Source organism: Fukomys damarensis, unplaced genomic scaffold, assembly GCF_012274545.1.
Source record: "Fukomys damarensis isolate Sample0158 unplaced genomic scaffold, DMR_v1.0_HiC HiC_scaffold_13, whole genome shotgun sequence".
Lineage (NCBI taxonomy): Eukaryota > Metazoa > Chordata > Mammalia > Rodentia > Bathyergidae > Fukomys > Fukomys damarensis.
Window position 1 is genome coordinate 11,023,195 of NW_022900925.1, and position 15,635 is coordinate 11,038,829.

Here is a 15,635-nt window from a genome sequence, read left to right on the forward strand (position 1 = left end):
ATGCCATCACCACCCCGATGAAGATACCAGAATGGCCAGGCATGGATGCATGGTAATCCCAGCACTCGGGAGGCTGAGGCAGAAGAATCTCCAAGACCAGCCTGAACTATATAGCTAGAGCCTGTCTCAAAAAAACAAAAAAGACAAGTTCCCATCTTGTCTTGAACTAATCTCATGTCTCCTCCAGGATGCCCATTCTTTTCCTTCTTTTATTTTTGCTTACTCTAGTGTTTTTATCTCTGAGTCACACCATTGACAGTGTTGCTGAGGGAGGGATGCAAGGGAAAGACAGGGGTGCTCCCAGCCTGTCAGTGTTCAGCTGGCTGTTGCTGATACTTGTGGAAGGGTTTGGAGGATTCAGAGGACCCAAGTGTCTCTAAGTCATCTTATCTTACATGAAGGTCTCCCAAATAGCCCTGGTTGCCATGGGGGGCGTGGCCCTTCAGTGAAGGTGCATTGCACTTACCTGAGTTATTTTTATTCTGTTTTTTTTTTTTTTTTGTACTGGGGATCAAACTTGGGTCCTTGCACTTGCAAGGCAGGTGGCGGAACCACTGAGCTAAATCCCCAGCCCTATTCTGGTCTCATTACCCGCCCTCTGGCAGGGTGTATTCGGCATTCCAAACGGCATTTCATTTATTTTAAGAACTTTTTCAGCAACAATGCTGCCTGCTTTCACCTGTGTGGAGCAGCAAACTCATGGCAACACAGGTAAAGGTTTGCCCTTGGCTTACTAAGCTCAGGAATCCCTGTGTTTTCATCTTGTTCTCAGGAAAACAGTTCAAACTCTGGAAAATTTGAGCTGCTTCTCTACAGTTTCTGAGATCAGTTTGATGTACAAGCAGCCAAACCAGAGGTATTTCAACTGCAGCCAGTTTGTGGTTAAGTTTGTGGTTGCTTTCTGCATCCAGTTTCTGGCTACTTTTTTTTTTTTTTTTTTGGTACTAGGGATCGAACTTAGGACTTTGCGCTTGTCAGGCAGGCAGTGGAACCACTGAGCTAAATTCCGGGCTGGCTACCTTTATTTTGTCACCTTTGACCACCAGGTCTTGGGGATTTGTTGACCAGGACCTAATTGTGGACTGTAATAGGTGGTTGGCAGCAGTGTTTACATGAGCAGTTTATAATCTGTCTAAATGTGAGCAAGAAAATGATAGAATACAAAGGTCTCTGTAGGTCAGTGGAGTAGTAGTGAAGAATGCTGAGGGAGGCAGGGCAGGAACGATAGCTTGCTAGCTTAAAATACAGTTGTATTCTTCCCTAAAGTCTGCTTTATGCAAATATGTTACAGACCTTTTGTAAAAAATCCGTTTCTGTAGCCTTCAAAGTCAATATTTAATAATGTGGATGATCTTTGTTTAGATTTTATTAGGAACAGTATCCATTTATGTATATGTAGTGACATTCTGCCCACATTTCATTTAGTTCTTAACCCTCTAAGTCTTCTGTTTCCATTTTTCAGATGGGAAGACAGGTTTGAGATAAGATTAAAGAGCTGCCCAAGTGTATATAGCTCTTACATGGCAAAGTTAGGATTCTAGTCCTTGTCAGCTTGAGCCCAGACTCTGTTTCACCTCTCCAAGACGTAAGCCCTTTTCCTGCTAGAAACCATGTTTCCTTCTCATATTAGATCCTCTCAGGTGTGTCATGAGCAGCCTCTAGTTTCTGGTCTGTCTGTAGTCGTCCTGTGAAATGAGAGTTGCTATTTTGTAAGTTTCCTTTTGAATCATGAGAAGTCACCAAAACAATCTGCTTGTTTTCTAGCTCACTCAGTTTTGGCATTTCTACAGTTTCATCCTTGGTTTCCTTGGAAATTTGGTTTGTTTTTCTTCATTTCTCTCTTTGGAGGCTTCTTTGGTGATTCATTTAGACCTTTTTGTTCTGTCTACTGAGATTTTTTTTGGGTCTTGAAATACACTTGAGGATCTTGATACTTTTTTTTCCCCTTGAATATTTTAAAGATTTAGGGTCAGCAGCTATCTGATGCCATTTTGCATCAGGTATACTGTGAATAGTGTCTTTCTTTCTTTTTCTTTTTTGGTACCAGGTACAGAAATCAGGACCTTGAGCTTTCGAGGCAGGTGGCAGAACCACTGAGCTAAATCCCTGGCCCACTGTGAATAGTTTGTTCTTTTTTTGGGGGGGTGGTTGAGACAGGGTCTCACTATGTAGTGAGACTGACCTGGAACTCACTATGTAGCCCAGGCTCATCTCGAACTCACAGCGATCCTCCTGCCTCAGCCTCCCAAGTGCTGGGATTACAGGTGTGCACCACCATGCCCAGCTTATAGTTTCTACTTATCCCTTACGATTCACCACACTGGAAAAATGACCACCCCTGCTTATGCCATCTTATTCACACAGGGTCTTTAGAACCCTCCCTGTCACTGGGGTCCTGCTTCCTGTGCCAGTAGAATCTATACTCAAGATTTTAAGTGTCCTGCCTAAGCTAATTCGGGTCACAGTCTCTCCCTACATCTGTGGCATGCTGTTCTGCCTCATCAATATCTCTGGCTACTGTTAAGGATGGCTTTGTGTTCACCTCTCCAGGGTAAAGGCCAGCAGTCTCAATTTTATTATATACATTTTCACTCCCGTGTGCTCGGATCTCATGAAAGACAAAGGGGAGCCTGGCATCATCCAGATAGGATGCATCATCTAAAGTCCGGTCACCAGATGTGAGATGTAGAATCTGCTTCTCTCATCCTTAAACAGTTATGCAGTTGTAGGTAGTGACAGTCTGTAGAACCCCTGATAGCCTCATCAATGAAGATTTCCACCTGAACATAGTTCCTTCCTCATCTTGATCCTCCTTGCTGCCCCTTAATCCCTGGAGGAGGAATATATTTTCAGACACCTGTAAAAGTCTTGCCCTGAGCTCCTTTAGCTTCTAGGCCATACGTGAGTTCTTGCTTGATAGTCCAGACATACACTGGTCAGAAGAGTTCTCACGCCAACAAGCTGTAATGTTAAGAGTGACCCGATAGCTGATGACCTCCAGTGAGTCTCCTCCATAACCTATTAAAGCTTCTTTACAAATGACCATGAAAACTGCTCCTGATTCTTGCAGAGCCTTCTCTGCTGGGGTGAAGCAGCTCTTTTTCTCCAAATCAAGGGCCCTATCCCCAGCAGACTATGCTGTAAGTAGAACCTTTGAAGTACAGAGGCCTGGGCTCCTGCTTTCTCACTAGTTATCTGAGCTACACTGGTTAAATCATCTCTGTGCCTGTTTCCATCTCTGTCAAATGAGTTTAACAATGGCGCTCTTGGGAAGATATAATGAGATAATATGTATAATGGGCCCAGCATATGTTAAGTGCTTAAGGTTGATGCGCTCCCCTTTTCTTTTGTCTGAACTGGAACAGAAGCCTTGGGAAAGAAGGGAGGTGCTGCAAAATGACCCCAGGCTCCAAAGGATATCAACCTCTCCAGTTCTGCCCTTCTCAATGATTGGCATTCCCCTACACCCCAAAACTTCTTCCCAATCCCACTGTTGTTTACTAAGGAGAGAAAGGGGCAGATTCCCTTTAAGTCCTTTGCTTGTGTGTACACAGAACCTTAGCGAACTATACCATGCAGGCCAAGTGGGGTTTTTCCCGACCCGCAAGTCTTCCTGGGATTGGCTGGAAAGTGCATGCTCAGAAGGCCCAGGGGTCTTGCGTTGCCCGGATGGAGCTTCTGTTTTTCCAAGGGACTGGGGGAACACAGCTGGGAGGTGAGGGACAGGGAGCCTGCAGGGATATTTTCTTCCATCAGTAGCTGTCATCTTTGTTTTCCAGAAGAGAGGACCTGCCTTCATAATTAGCATTTCTTCCCCTTTCTGGATGCCTTTGAGTACCACAGAAAGGGAAGAGAAAGGATACTCATTAAACATTTCCTGCCATGGGGACTTTGAAAGGGGAGTGGATCATAAGGAAAAACGGTGTCTACTTACTAGAGGAAATTCTGGGTTGGTGTTTTCTTTGTCTGAAATTTAACAAACAGAGACAAGAAGGAGCTGGGCGCAGTCCATGTGTGTAATCCCAGCTTGGGGAGGTTGAGGCAGAAGCATCAACAGTACTAGTCCACCCTGGGCAGTTTAGCGATTTAAAGAGGTCTTGAATATAAAAATTTTTAAAAGGGTTGGGAAATAGCTCAGGCTAAAGGCCCTGGGTTCAATCCCTACTATGGCAAAAACAAGTAAACAAAAATATAGTTATATCTTGGTACTGCTTTGAAATTTGTTGAATTTGGTATTTGATATATATTGACTTGAAAATTTTGTCCCAATCTTTATGGTTTTTTTGGTACTCCACATGAAAGCTAGAACTTGTTGGAATCAATTTCCTTGTAACTTGTTACCCTTTGCTGCCAAAGTAATTGATTCATGGTGGAATGCTAAGATTAAAGGTACTATGATTAATAGTGTGAGTCCTATGGTAGGTGGCCTGGCTAAGATATAAGGGACAGAAAGAGACCTGATGCTAGTTACTTATAGTTTGCTGGTTGCTTGCTTGCTTTTGCTGTCTTTTGCCTACCATGAACTATTTCTCTTCTGCGATGCCCCTCTGCCTTGCTACCAGCCAACTATGAACTGAAACCTTTACAAAGTGTGAGCTAAATAAACCTTTCCCATTTAACTTTAGCTGTTGGGTATTTTGTCTCAGCAGTAAGAGAAAAGTAACCAAGACAGGGACGCAGCTGAGTGTGAAGGCTCTGGGTTCAATCCCAAGTACTGAAAAATAAATAAATAAAAGTCTCTTTTTTTGGTGGTGGTAGTACTGGGTTTGAGCCTAACGCCTTACACATACATACAAGGCAAATATGTTGAGCTATAACCTCCAGCCTTTTTAAAAATTTTATTTATTTTAAATTTCCCAGGCTGGTCTTGAACTTGTGATCTTTTTTGCTTCAGGCTCTTAGGTAACTGGGATTACAAATGTACACCACCATCCGAGGCTCCACCTTATTTTTTATACTGAAAAACCAAGCGTAGCACTAATGGGACTTTTACATTCTCTTAAGCATTGTTTCATTCTACATCCAAGGTGTTTGATTCATAGGTTCTTAAAAATTCCACAACATGAAATGAATTTGCTTTGGATGAAAGAGATGGAGGGGCTGACATGAGAAGAGGTGAGATCAGGTAAATAATGAGGTTGGAGGGGGATCACAGCCAACAGGGGTAAAGAAGCCAGTTACTGTGATTCTGATTGGCATGAGTCACACTGCAGTTCTGAAGCTGAATGCAGAAGTCCTCTGTTTTATTGTCTCTATCACCAATAAACTTTTCCTATTTTAAAGTCACAATCTATAGCTGCACATCTTTTTACAGTGCTTACATCTAGCACCAGATGGAGGCCTGTGGAGAAAAGAAGCCTCCCCAAACCATAGTTTCTTTCGAAGGGAGGAAAAGCCACAGCATACATCCGGGGTGTCTTCCCAGGCACAGGCCACAGAGCTTATCTTCCCTTCCCTGCGGGCCAGGGAGGGGCAGGGAGGGAGGCTGCCTGGGCAAGCTTTGGCTCCTCAGACTATTGCTTCTCTCCTTTTAAGGACATTTATTTTGTTTTTGTTCTGACCTGTAAATAATATTTTCCATGGAGGACGGGACAATCGGAGGAAGCGCAGTGGGGGGAGGCACATTATCCTGCCTTCTGTACAGCTTTGTAAGGGGAGAGGAGAAGGGGAAAACAGACTTGGAAAGCTTACCATGTGCATCCTTGAGCTGGTGTTATATTTCGCTTTAATGAATATTACACTCCCACACACAGTACTACATTATAACTGAAAGTGAGATCAAGATTAAAAAAATTTAGCAGCAGCTAGATGTGGTGGCACACACCTATAATCCCAGACTTAGGAGGCTGAGGCAAGGAGATTGCTATGAGTTTGAGGCCAGCCTGAGCTACATAATGAGATTCTCAAAAAACCAAAAAATCCCCAATCAAACCAAATAAAAAAACAAGAAAATGAAGATGTATGAATTTTCTCTATATTCTGTGGTAAAATAAAGACAATAAAACAATTACTTAGAGAATTACACCATGAAACTTCCTCTTCTAGGTTCCAGGTGCCCCTAGAACCAAAGTTTACAGTGTAGATAGGGCCAAGTGCAAGAACCACACCTCACACAACCAGTCTTGAAAGTGGTATAGAGATGGCATCAAAGAATCCTGATCACAGAGGCTGGGGGTGTAGCTCAGGGACAGAGTAATTGCCTAGGCGTGCCTAAGGCCCTGGGTTTGATCTTCAGCCCTGCAAAGAAAAAAAGACAAATAAAGAAATAAAGAAACGAAAGAAATACAGAAAAAAGAAAGAAAGAAGGGGGAAAATTAAAAAAAGAACACTTCATCATAAAGACAGAGCCGAAGTTCTGAGGAACATGTGTTTTACCAAGTAGCACACCAACAAGGGCCTGTGGAAGATGGTGGCCAACAGTGAGAGTGCAGGTACGGAGACCGGGAAGGCCCCTGAAAAGTCCCAAAGGGTGTTGGCCACAAGCGCAACCCTTGCCTACATCGCTCAGCCCAAGCTCAGGAAGTGCACCGTGCTCCAGCCCTCAGGTTCTGCCAAGGCTCGAACCAAGGCCCTGGCTCTGGCTGTAGCTCCAGCCGCAGCTTCAATTTTGCTTCCGGCCCATGAAGGCTCCATAGTCGAGATCTCTCCCTTGATCCCTCTCTCCTTCCCTTCTTTCTCTCTTTTGCTTCCTTTCTGTTCCTTCTTTCCATTCCATCCTTCCTTCCCTCCCTCCTTTCTCTTTCTTTTTTTCTTTCTTATGATGCTGATAGAAGTTTCTTCTTAAATTGCCTGGAGTGAAAAATTAAAAGACAGTAAATTCTTGAACTGAAAGAATTAAGAGATTAAATCTTGGCCTCCAAGATATGGATTTCCTGGGTAGGAAAATTCAGAACAGAAACATTGGGAACACCAATGTTATCACATATGGGCCCTTGTTCTCAACACCCCCTGTTCACGCAGTTCCTACTCACAAGATGTACTGCACTCTCCCTACTTTTTTATTGGAAGTTTTACATGTCTGGGCTCAGCTGAGAATACCTCTCTAGTAGCATAAATAAGATGAAAAGGAAAAACATACAGCTCAGTGACATAGCCTAGAAGTGTGAAAATGATAAAGGTAATCTTTCAACATGGTCAGACCTAACAGAAATACAGTATGTGCCCAATAAACATATAGGAAAAACGTTCCACTGACTATATAATAAAAAAAAGGCAAAGCCAGGCATGGTGGTGCATGCTTATAATCCTAGCACTCGGGAGGCTGAGATAGGAGGATCACTATGAGTTTGAAACCAGCCTGGGCTGCATTGTGAGTTCCAGGTCAGTCTCAACTACGTAGTGAGACCCTGTCTCAAAAAACAAAAACATAAAAATGGCAAATCAAAATGTCAGTATGGTACTATTTGAATGTTTTTTTTTGGGGGGTGGGATACTGGGGATTGAACTTGGGTCCTTCTGCTTGCAAGGCAGGCCACCAAACCACTGAGCTAAATCCCCGGCCCAGTATGGTACTATTTTTTAACTACAAAAAGACAAAAAAAGGTTTTATCTGGTTAAAATTCAGTGAGAGTCTGCAACCCTGCTAGTATAATTGATAGATGGGAGAGGGTACGTTACCAGAAGAGGAAATGAGACACAGTAGGTAAAAAGAAGAGCCCATTACAAAGGTGTTCTGATTTTGCTCTCTTTTTTTTAATCTGGATACATTTCCAGAAATGGAATTACTGGATGAAAAGTATAGACACGGCCAAGGCTCTTGAGTCAGACTGCCAAAGTTCTTTCCCAAACAGCGATTGGCATTGCAGGAGTGTGCCTGAGCCGGCATGCAAAACATACCTATCTGTGAGCCAAGTGAACAAAGTACAGCGGGGATCCAGATGTTTTCTGAGAAAACTGCAGGGTATGTCAGAATCAGAGCGGGCGAGGAGGATAGTCCTGATTGTGGGTTCAGGTCTTGGCTTGGACACTAAAATGAGCGGAGACACTATTTCCAGCTTTCTGTGCCTTATTGAGTACAACAGATAAACACAGGCTTATGATTAGTCTTATTTTTAAGGTCTCTTATGTTACTACTATTTTTTAGGAGGGTGCTGGGCATTGAACCTGGGACCTCATGCATTCTATTCATTACCATTGAGCTACACCCTCAGCCCATAGCATTATGATTTTACAACTCTTTATTAATAGCTTCTTTGTAGCTTTAGAAGGTTTGGAGTACTTCACAGAGGAATTTGTCTCCAGGACACGTTGCTACCCTGTGGCAGAAGTCCTGATCAGAATGAAGTCCATGGGTAACTAGACTTGTTCCCTGGTACATGTGAGATACCTTTTGGGGACTTACACAAATACCTGGGGATGACTTTGCCTGGTTTATGGGCCTACAGTAGCAGGTGGGGCAAGAGCCAGGGACACATGAGTTATGTCAACACGCTTGAAATCTAACTCACCTTGTCCAATGTACCTTTGTCACCTACTAGTTGCACCACTGACCTCCCAGTTATGGGTTCCAACCTCAGCGTCATTTTAACTCCTTTCCTCTTTTGTTAGTATGGTGACAGCCACCCGCACAGCTTATTAATTAAACAGATGTCCTCGAGTCCTACTCATTCAGCCCACACTGATTTCTTTCTCCTTTCAGCAATTTCTGTTAGTACATTTGTCTTAAACTTAGATTGTACTGTTCATTTGGCATGGGTGTCTGATTTAACTACTGTGTAGCTTCTCCTGGTGAAGAACGCCACCTCATACTCTTTGTACGGTCCCTAGTACCTACTTTACAACCCTGTGTATTACCAATATATCCTGTGTATTCTCAATATGTGTATGTATCTGGATAATATGGGTGGGAATAAAGCAGTAAAGAAAAGCAGGCAATAATTTCTGCCTTTGTGGATCTTACGTTCTAGGGAAGGAAACAAAACAATATTGTTTGTTGGATAATGATAGTTAAGAAAACTCAGGAAAGGAGGATAGAAGGGGTACTGATACTGAGAGGTAGGATGTTGAAATATTGGACAGGGTGTTCATATCTTTGAGTAGAACGTTCAGGAGGTTAAAGTGTTTGCCACATGGCCTCTAGTGGAAGAGAGAATAGGATATGTAAACGTCCCAAGGCAGAGCCACATCTCATGCCATTCAGGAATAAAAAGATTGGCTGAATTTTTACCCTACATTTTAAAATTAATGAGTTCAAGCCCTCAGGAATGCTTCACTGAGACATGGGCCTACCCTGGGCAGCTACTGTCTCATCCCACACAACCCTCAATCTCTTACTGCACTTCCAGGCTGGCTACCCATCTCCTTGGAAACCAGCAGGGCTCGGTTTCCCTCAGAGCTAATCCGCGTTCTTCCGCCATTGCCACAGCACCCCCTAGCGGGAGGGAGTGCCTCCGCGGGGCGGTACCCCACAGTGATTGTTGTCTCAGTGCGCAAAGGGATTTGAAGTTCAGTCTTCCCTTGGCTCTGTCTCTGGCTTCTTCTATAGGTGCCTTCTGGCCTCCACTTTGAAGGGCATCATTTGATGTGCTATTAGTTTATTTCAGTCAGATTTTTTTTCTTCTTCTCTGTGTGTCTTTTACTGTTGTCATTTTCCTACTCAGGTTCACAAATTTGCTGCTTATAATTATTTAAAAAATAAACCCTCTTATAGCTATGGAGTATTTTTGTCTTTCCTTTGATTTTCTCTTGGCATCACGATTGGTCTGCTGTTACCATTTGTACTTAATGTGGCTGGAGTTCTAGCCAATGCAATAAGACTGGAGACAAAAATTACACAGCTACGGAAAGGGAGACAGAATGTTTCTTTATAGATTCTTTGAGTTCAATACCCCTTGAAAGTAAACTGGAAAAATGTGGAAATACTAGCAAATATTTATCAATAACAAACCATAACCCTGGCCTGGTGGCACATGCCTGTAATCCCAGTATTTGGGAGGCTAAGGCAGGAAGATCACCTTGAGTTTGAGGCCAGTCTGGGTTCCACAGTGAATTCAAGGCCAGCTTGAACTTAGTGTGACTCCATCTCAATAAATGAACAAATCAGAACTAAATAAGTGGAAAAAGAATTGCATTTATGATAGCAACATAAAGCTCATAAAATACTGAAGAATAATATTAAATATGAGGGCATACACAGTTCTCATATCCTTCCTCTTGCACCCTCTTTCCTTCCCTCCCTTCTTCTATCCCTCCCTTCCTCCTTAGTACTGGGAATATAACAGTGGACTCACAGGTGCTAGGCAAACACTGTACTACTGAGCTATATCCCCAGCCTTTAATTGAATTTCATATTGACACAGAGTCTTGAAAGTTGCCCAGGCTGGATTTGAACTTGTAGTCCTCCTGCCTCTGCCTCCCAAGTAGCTTGGACCTTAGAAATGTGCCACTGTCCCTCCTGGTCCTTTATATTTGTGGGCTCCACACACCTTGATTTCACTAGTGTAGATTAAAAAATCTTTGAAAAAACTGTGCCAGTACTGAACATATACAGATGTTTTTCTTTTTATTATTCACTCAACAAGATAATGTAACAACTATTTACCTAGCATTTACATTGATTAGGTATGAGAAGTAATTGAGAGATCAGATACCGCAAGATGTGCATAGGCTATATGCAAATATTCTACCATTTTATATAAGGGGCTTGTGTATCCTCAGATTTGGGAACCCTGGAACCGATCACCCATGGAAACTGTTGGACCACTGTGCCCTTTCTCCAGCTCAAGTTTCTGAGTTTGTTGAGGGCACAGGCTCTCTTACTTTGTTGAATCCTACTTTGGAAGTCATAATGTTCTTGGGACTTTTTCAGTACTGGAGGTGAAACCCTGAGCCTTACACAGGCTAGGCAAATGCTCTACCACTGAGCTACATCGCCAGCCCCAGGGAAATTTCTTTTTCTTTTTTCTTTTCATATTGGGATTGGACCTAGGGCTTTTGCCCTGTTACATCGCCAACCATTTTAAATTTTTAAATTTTGAGAAAAGGTCTTGTTATGTTGCTAAGTCGCCTAGGCTGGTCTTGAACTTGTGATCCTCCTGGTTTTGCCTGCCATAGTGCTGGGCTACAGGTGTGCACCACCACCCTGGCTGGGAACTACATTTTTTGTTTGTTTGTTTGTTTGGTACTGGGGATTGAACTCAGGTCTTTGTGCTTCAAGGCAGGCGGCAGAACCACTGAACTAAATCCCCGTCCTGTACTACATTTTTAATTCAGGTCATAAGAAGAGGAATGCTGCTGAGATTGTAACCAGCGAGCAGATAGTTAAAGACACAGTGGCTGGAAACAAGTGAGAAGCCAAGGTTTCCTCTGAAGACAGAGAAGAAGCATATCCATTAAGTATATCCTAACTATTCTTTAGTCAGCAAATATTTATGGATTCTATTCCAGGCACTGTTCTAAACTCTAAAAGCGTAGCAGTGAAAGTGGGGCGTAGTGGCGCACACCTGTAATCCCAGCACTTGGAAGGCTGAGGCAGGAGGATTGCCAGAAGTTCAAAGCCAGCCTGGACCATGCAGCAAGGTCTTGTCTTCAAAAATAAAATAAATAAAATAAAATATAAAAAAGGGCTGGGGATGTAGCTCAGTGTGAAGGCCTTGGGTTCAATCCCTAGTACTGGAAACAACAATAACAACAACAACAACAAAGCACAAAACACCAATACAGACAAAATTACTTGCCCTCACTGATATTCTAATATGCATTAGAAAAAAAGTGATGAACTAAACACATAAGCAGAATGCATAGTATTCCAGATGGTGAAATACCCTATGGAGAAAAGTAGAAGAGGGCGAGAAAAGAGACTAGGGAAATTATGGGGTAGATGATGATTTCAAATAATGTTTTTTATGACACTTCTGTGTGCTATTGTAGCCATCTTGCCTGTCTGAGTTCATGCCTTTATCTTTCTCCTTCCAGATTTCAGGGTTTTAAAAATAACTGATAAATTTTTTATAGCAGAGAATTTAGAACAAAAAGTATCAGCACTCAATCTTCCTTGTAAGGAAGGATCCTTGAATCCTTCCGGAGACAGTCTGTTCATATTCAAGCAAATATGTGAGGTTTCTCCCTCACCACTGTTAGTAGTATTCTGCTAACAATATTCCTTTAATTTTTTTTTGTTTGTTTTTTGAGACAGGGTCTCACTACATAGTTGAGACTGACCTGGAACTCACTATGTAGCCCAGGCTGGTCTTGAACAACGATCCTCCTGCCTCAGCCTCCTGAGTGCTGAGACTACAGGCGTGTGCCACCACACCTGGCCTCTATTCTGTTTTTGGTTTTGTTTTGTTTTTTAGTTTTCTTTTTGTTTGTTTGTTTGTTTTTGTACAGGATCAAACTCAGGACCTTGCACTTACAAGGCAGACATGGTGCCACTGAGCTAAAACTCCAGCCCACTCTTTGTTTTGTTTTTTTGAGACAGGGTCTAGTTATGTAGTTCAGGCTGGCTTTGAACTCCTACCTTAGCCTCCTGCACTGGGATACCACACATGCACTACCACATCTGGTTTAGTATTCTGAAACTTGTATTTAAAGATATTTCCATATTGGTATATAAAGAAATTCCTCATTGTGTTTTTTGGGGGGATTGATTGAAGTCAGGACCTCACAATGCACTCTGCCTCTGAGCTATATCCCTATCTTGAACCTCCTTATTCTAAATGAATGTTAACCTATTTTAAGAATGTATCATTCTTTATTTAACCACTTCCCTGTGGATATGTTTAGACTGCTTTGAACTGTTTAGGGTTATGAACAATGTTTCACTATACAACTTTGTACTCAGGTAGTTTCACAAACAATAAAGTCTATCTGTAGAATACGTCATTAGAAGCAGCTGCTCAAAGGGTGAATACTTTTTTCCTTAGGAAATATTTGTTCTCCATGGAACTCAGGCCAACTTTCACTCCTCCAACAATGAACAAGCACTTGTTTCCTCACCCCATTCACTAACAAAGTCTTACTCAGTTTTAAAAAATCTTTACCTGTGAGGCAAATGAAAATGGGACACATGCAGCTGCTCATATGCATCAGTGTGCTCAGGCTGCTATAACAAAATGCCATAGAGAAGGTGGCTTAAACAATAGAAATTGATTTTCTTACAGTTCTGGAAGCTGGGAGTTCCAACATCAAATACCCAGTCAATCTAGTTTCTCGTAAGGGTTTTCTTTCCTGTCTTATCTCTGTGTTCTCATATGGCCTTAGTGTGTTAGACACACACACACATGCATGCACATGCACACACGCACACAGAGGGCGGGGGGGGGAGAGAGCTGGTGTCTTTTCTACTTCTCTGGTGTCAATTCTTATAAGAACACTAATCCTATTGGATTGGTCCTCCACCCTTATGATCTTGTTTAACCTTATTTATTTCCAATTAATCACTCCAAATACAGTTAGTTGGGGATTAAGCCTTCTACATACGAATTTATGGGACACACACATTCAGTTGGTAACACCATACTCTACATCAGAGATTTCACACTGTAGAAGAATCATATACATGCAGTAAATGTGTATTCAGTGCGGTAGTGCCCAGTCATTCCAGCACTCTGAGAAGCTGAGGCAGGTGGAGCCTTCTCTGGGCAATACAGTGATTCAGAGGATCCTGTCTCAAAAAAAAAAAAAAAAAAAAGGGCTCGGGATTTGGTTTAGTGCAAAGGTCCTGGGTTCAATCCCCAGTACTGCAAAAGAAAAAAAAAAAAGGTAATAAATAGGAGAGCATTTTTTGGTGGGGTACTGGGGATCAAACTTGTATCCCTGTGCTTGCCAGGCAGGAGACAGAACCACTGAGCTAAATCCCCAGCCCTGGAGAGCATTGTCAAAGAGCGCTCAGAGTTTATTAGGTATTGTTGAATTTATAATGGAAAGAACCCTTGTGAATGTAAGGAACATGGAAACACTGTTTTGGTGTCGATCTTAACTTATTCAACATCAGAGAACTCACAGGAGAGGAGCAGCATGGGAATAGACGAGCTTGGGTAATTTTCCAGGGGGATCATACATTGTTCAACATCAGAGGATTCATTTGGGAGAAGGCCCTGCGAACACTTCAAGGGTAGATGAGTCTTTATAGCTTAGGTGTTATTAAGCACCAGAGATTTCATACTCGGGAAAATCCCTACGAATGCAAGGAGCGTGGGGAAACATTTAGACATCACTGCATCTTACCAGCCTGGAGACTTCATGTAGGAAGAGAATGATTACAGGAAAGCCTTTCTTCACACCCACATCTTACACATCACTAAACCCACTCAGGAGAGAACCCCATAAATTATTGAACGTGGTGAAACCTTTAATCAGAATCTCAAATCTCATTCCACATCAAAGAATTAACTCTGAAGAGAAATCCTGTGAATGTCATAAATGTTGGAAGTCCTTCAATAAATTATAGTTCATACCTTCTGCCACCCCAGAGAATTCATGCTGCTAAGAAACTGTTTGAATGTTGTAAATGTGGAAATGCTGTTTGGCCTAGGTCAATTTCTATGATAACATCAAGGAATTCATTTCAGAAAGAGTGGAAGGGAGGTTACCTTCAGCCAGACTCCTACCTGAGAATCTACTTTGCAAAACAAGGCGATGTCAAGTTGAGCAACTCAAATGTATTAATGGATTCATTTCATAATGTAGAATTGCTGCTAAACTGTGTATGCACCACTTCCTTTTAGACATTCTTTTTTTTTTTTTTGGTACTGGGGATTGAACTTGGGACCTAGCACTTGAGAGACAGTCGGCAGAACCGCTGAGCTAAATCCCAGCCCCATTTTTTGATCTTTTTATTGTGGTAGAATATACACAATATAAAACTTATTTTAACCATTTCAAAGTGCATGGTTCTGGGATATTAAGTGCACCCTTCATCTCCTGAACCTTTTCATCTACCCAAAAGCTCTGCAATCTTTTTTTTTTTTTTTTTTTTTTTTTTTTTTTTGTTTTGAGACAGGGTCTTACTATGTAGTTGAGACTGACCTAGAACTCACTATGTAGTCCAGGCTGGTCTTGAACTCACAGCGATCCTCCTGACTCAGCCTCCCGAGTGCTAGGATTACAGGCGTGAGCCACCACGTCTGGCCCGATCTGCAATAATTTTAACACTAATTTCCTACATTCATCCTCAGCACGTAATAACTACCATTCTCTTTTCTGTCTTTATAATTTTGATTCTTCTAAGAACCTCATAAAAGAGGAAACATATATAATCTGTCCTTTTGTGACTGCCTCATTTTATTTAGCATAATATTTTAAAGATTCATCCATATTGTGGCATGTATCACAATATTCCTCCTTTCTCTCCCTCCTTTCTTTCTTTGCAGTGCTGTGGATCAAATCTAGGGTCTCACACATACTGCACAAGTGCTCTACTACTGAGCAGTACCCTCATTCAATTGCTCCATTTCACAGGCTGAATACTCATACACTTCTTTTATGAGTCATTGATCAAATAATAAACTTGAAGGAAGTTTGTCTTCTGTCCTTCATTTTACACATCATTAGAAGTGCTACACACACACACAGACACATGCACACATGCACACACTTGCTAGACAAGATGGAAAAGCAGTTAGTATAATTCTTGCACCTCTGTTCTGAAATAATCAATTCAGTGCTAGTATATGAGGCCCAACCTGAAAGTGTTG

The 15,635-nt window shown here is 42.1% G+C and overlaps 1 long non-coding RNA gene across 3 annotated transcripts in view; it reads right to left on the minus strand.

Annotated features, from left to right (window-relative positions):
• Window positions 1-5,984: 5,984 nt before the first annotated feature.
• LOC109117457 overlaps window positions 5,985-15,635 on the minus strand; it is a 28,140-nt gene continuing 18,489 nt past the window's right edge. Inside the window, exons 1-3 of one of the 3 annotated variants that reach the window (XR_002024772.2) lie at window positions 9,274-9,863; window positions 7,837-8,004; window positions 5,985-6,237 (exon numbers count right to left, since the gene is read on the minus strand). This is a non-coding gene — a long non-coding RNA (uncharacterized LOC109117457). The other 2 variants (XR_002024770.1, XR_002024771.1) reach the window with 2 other exon arrangements.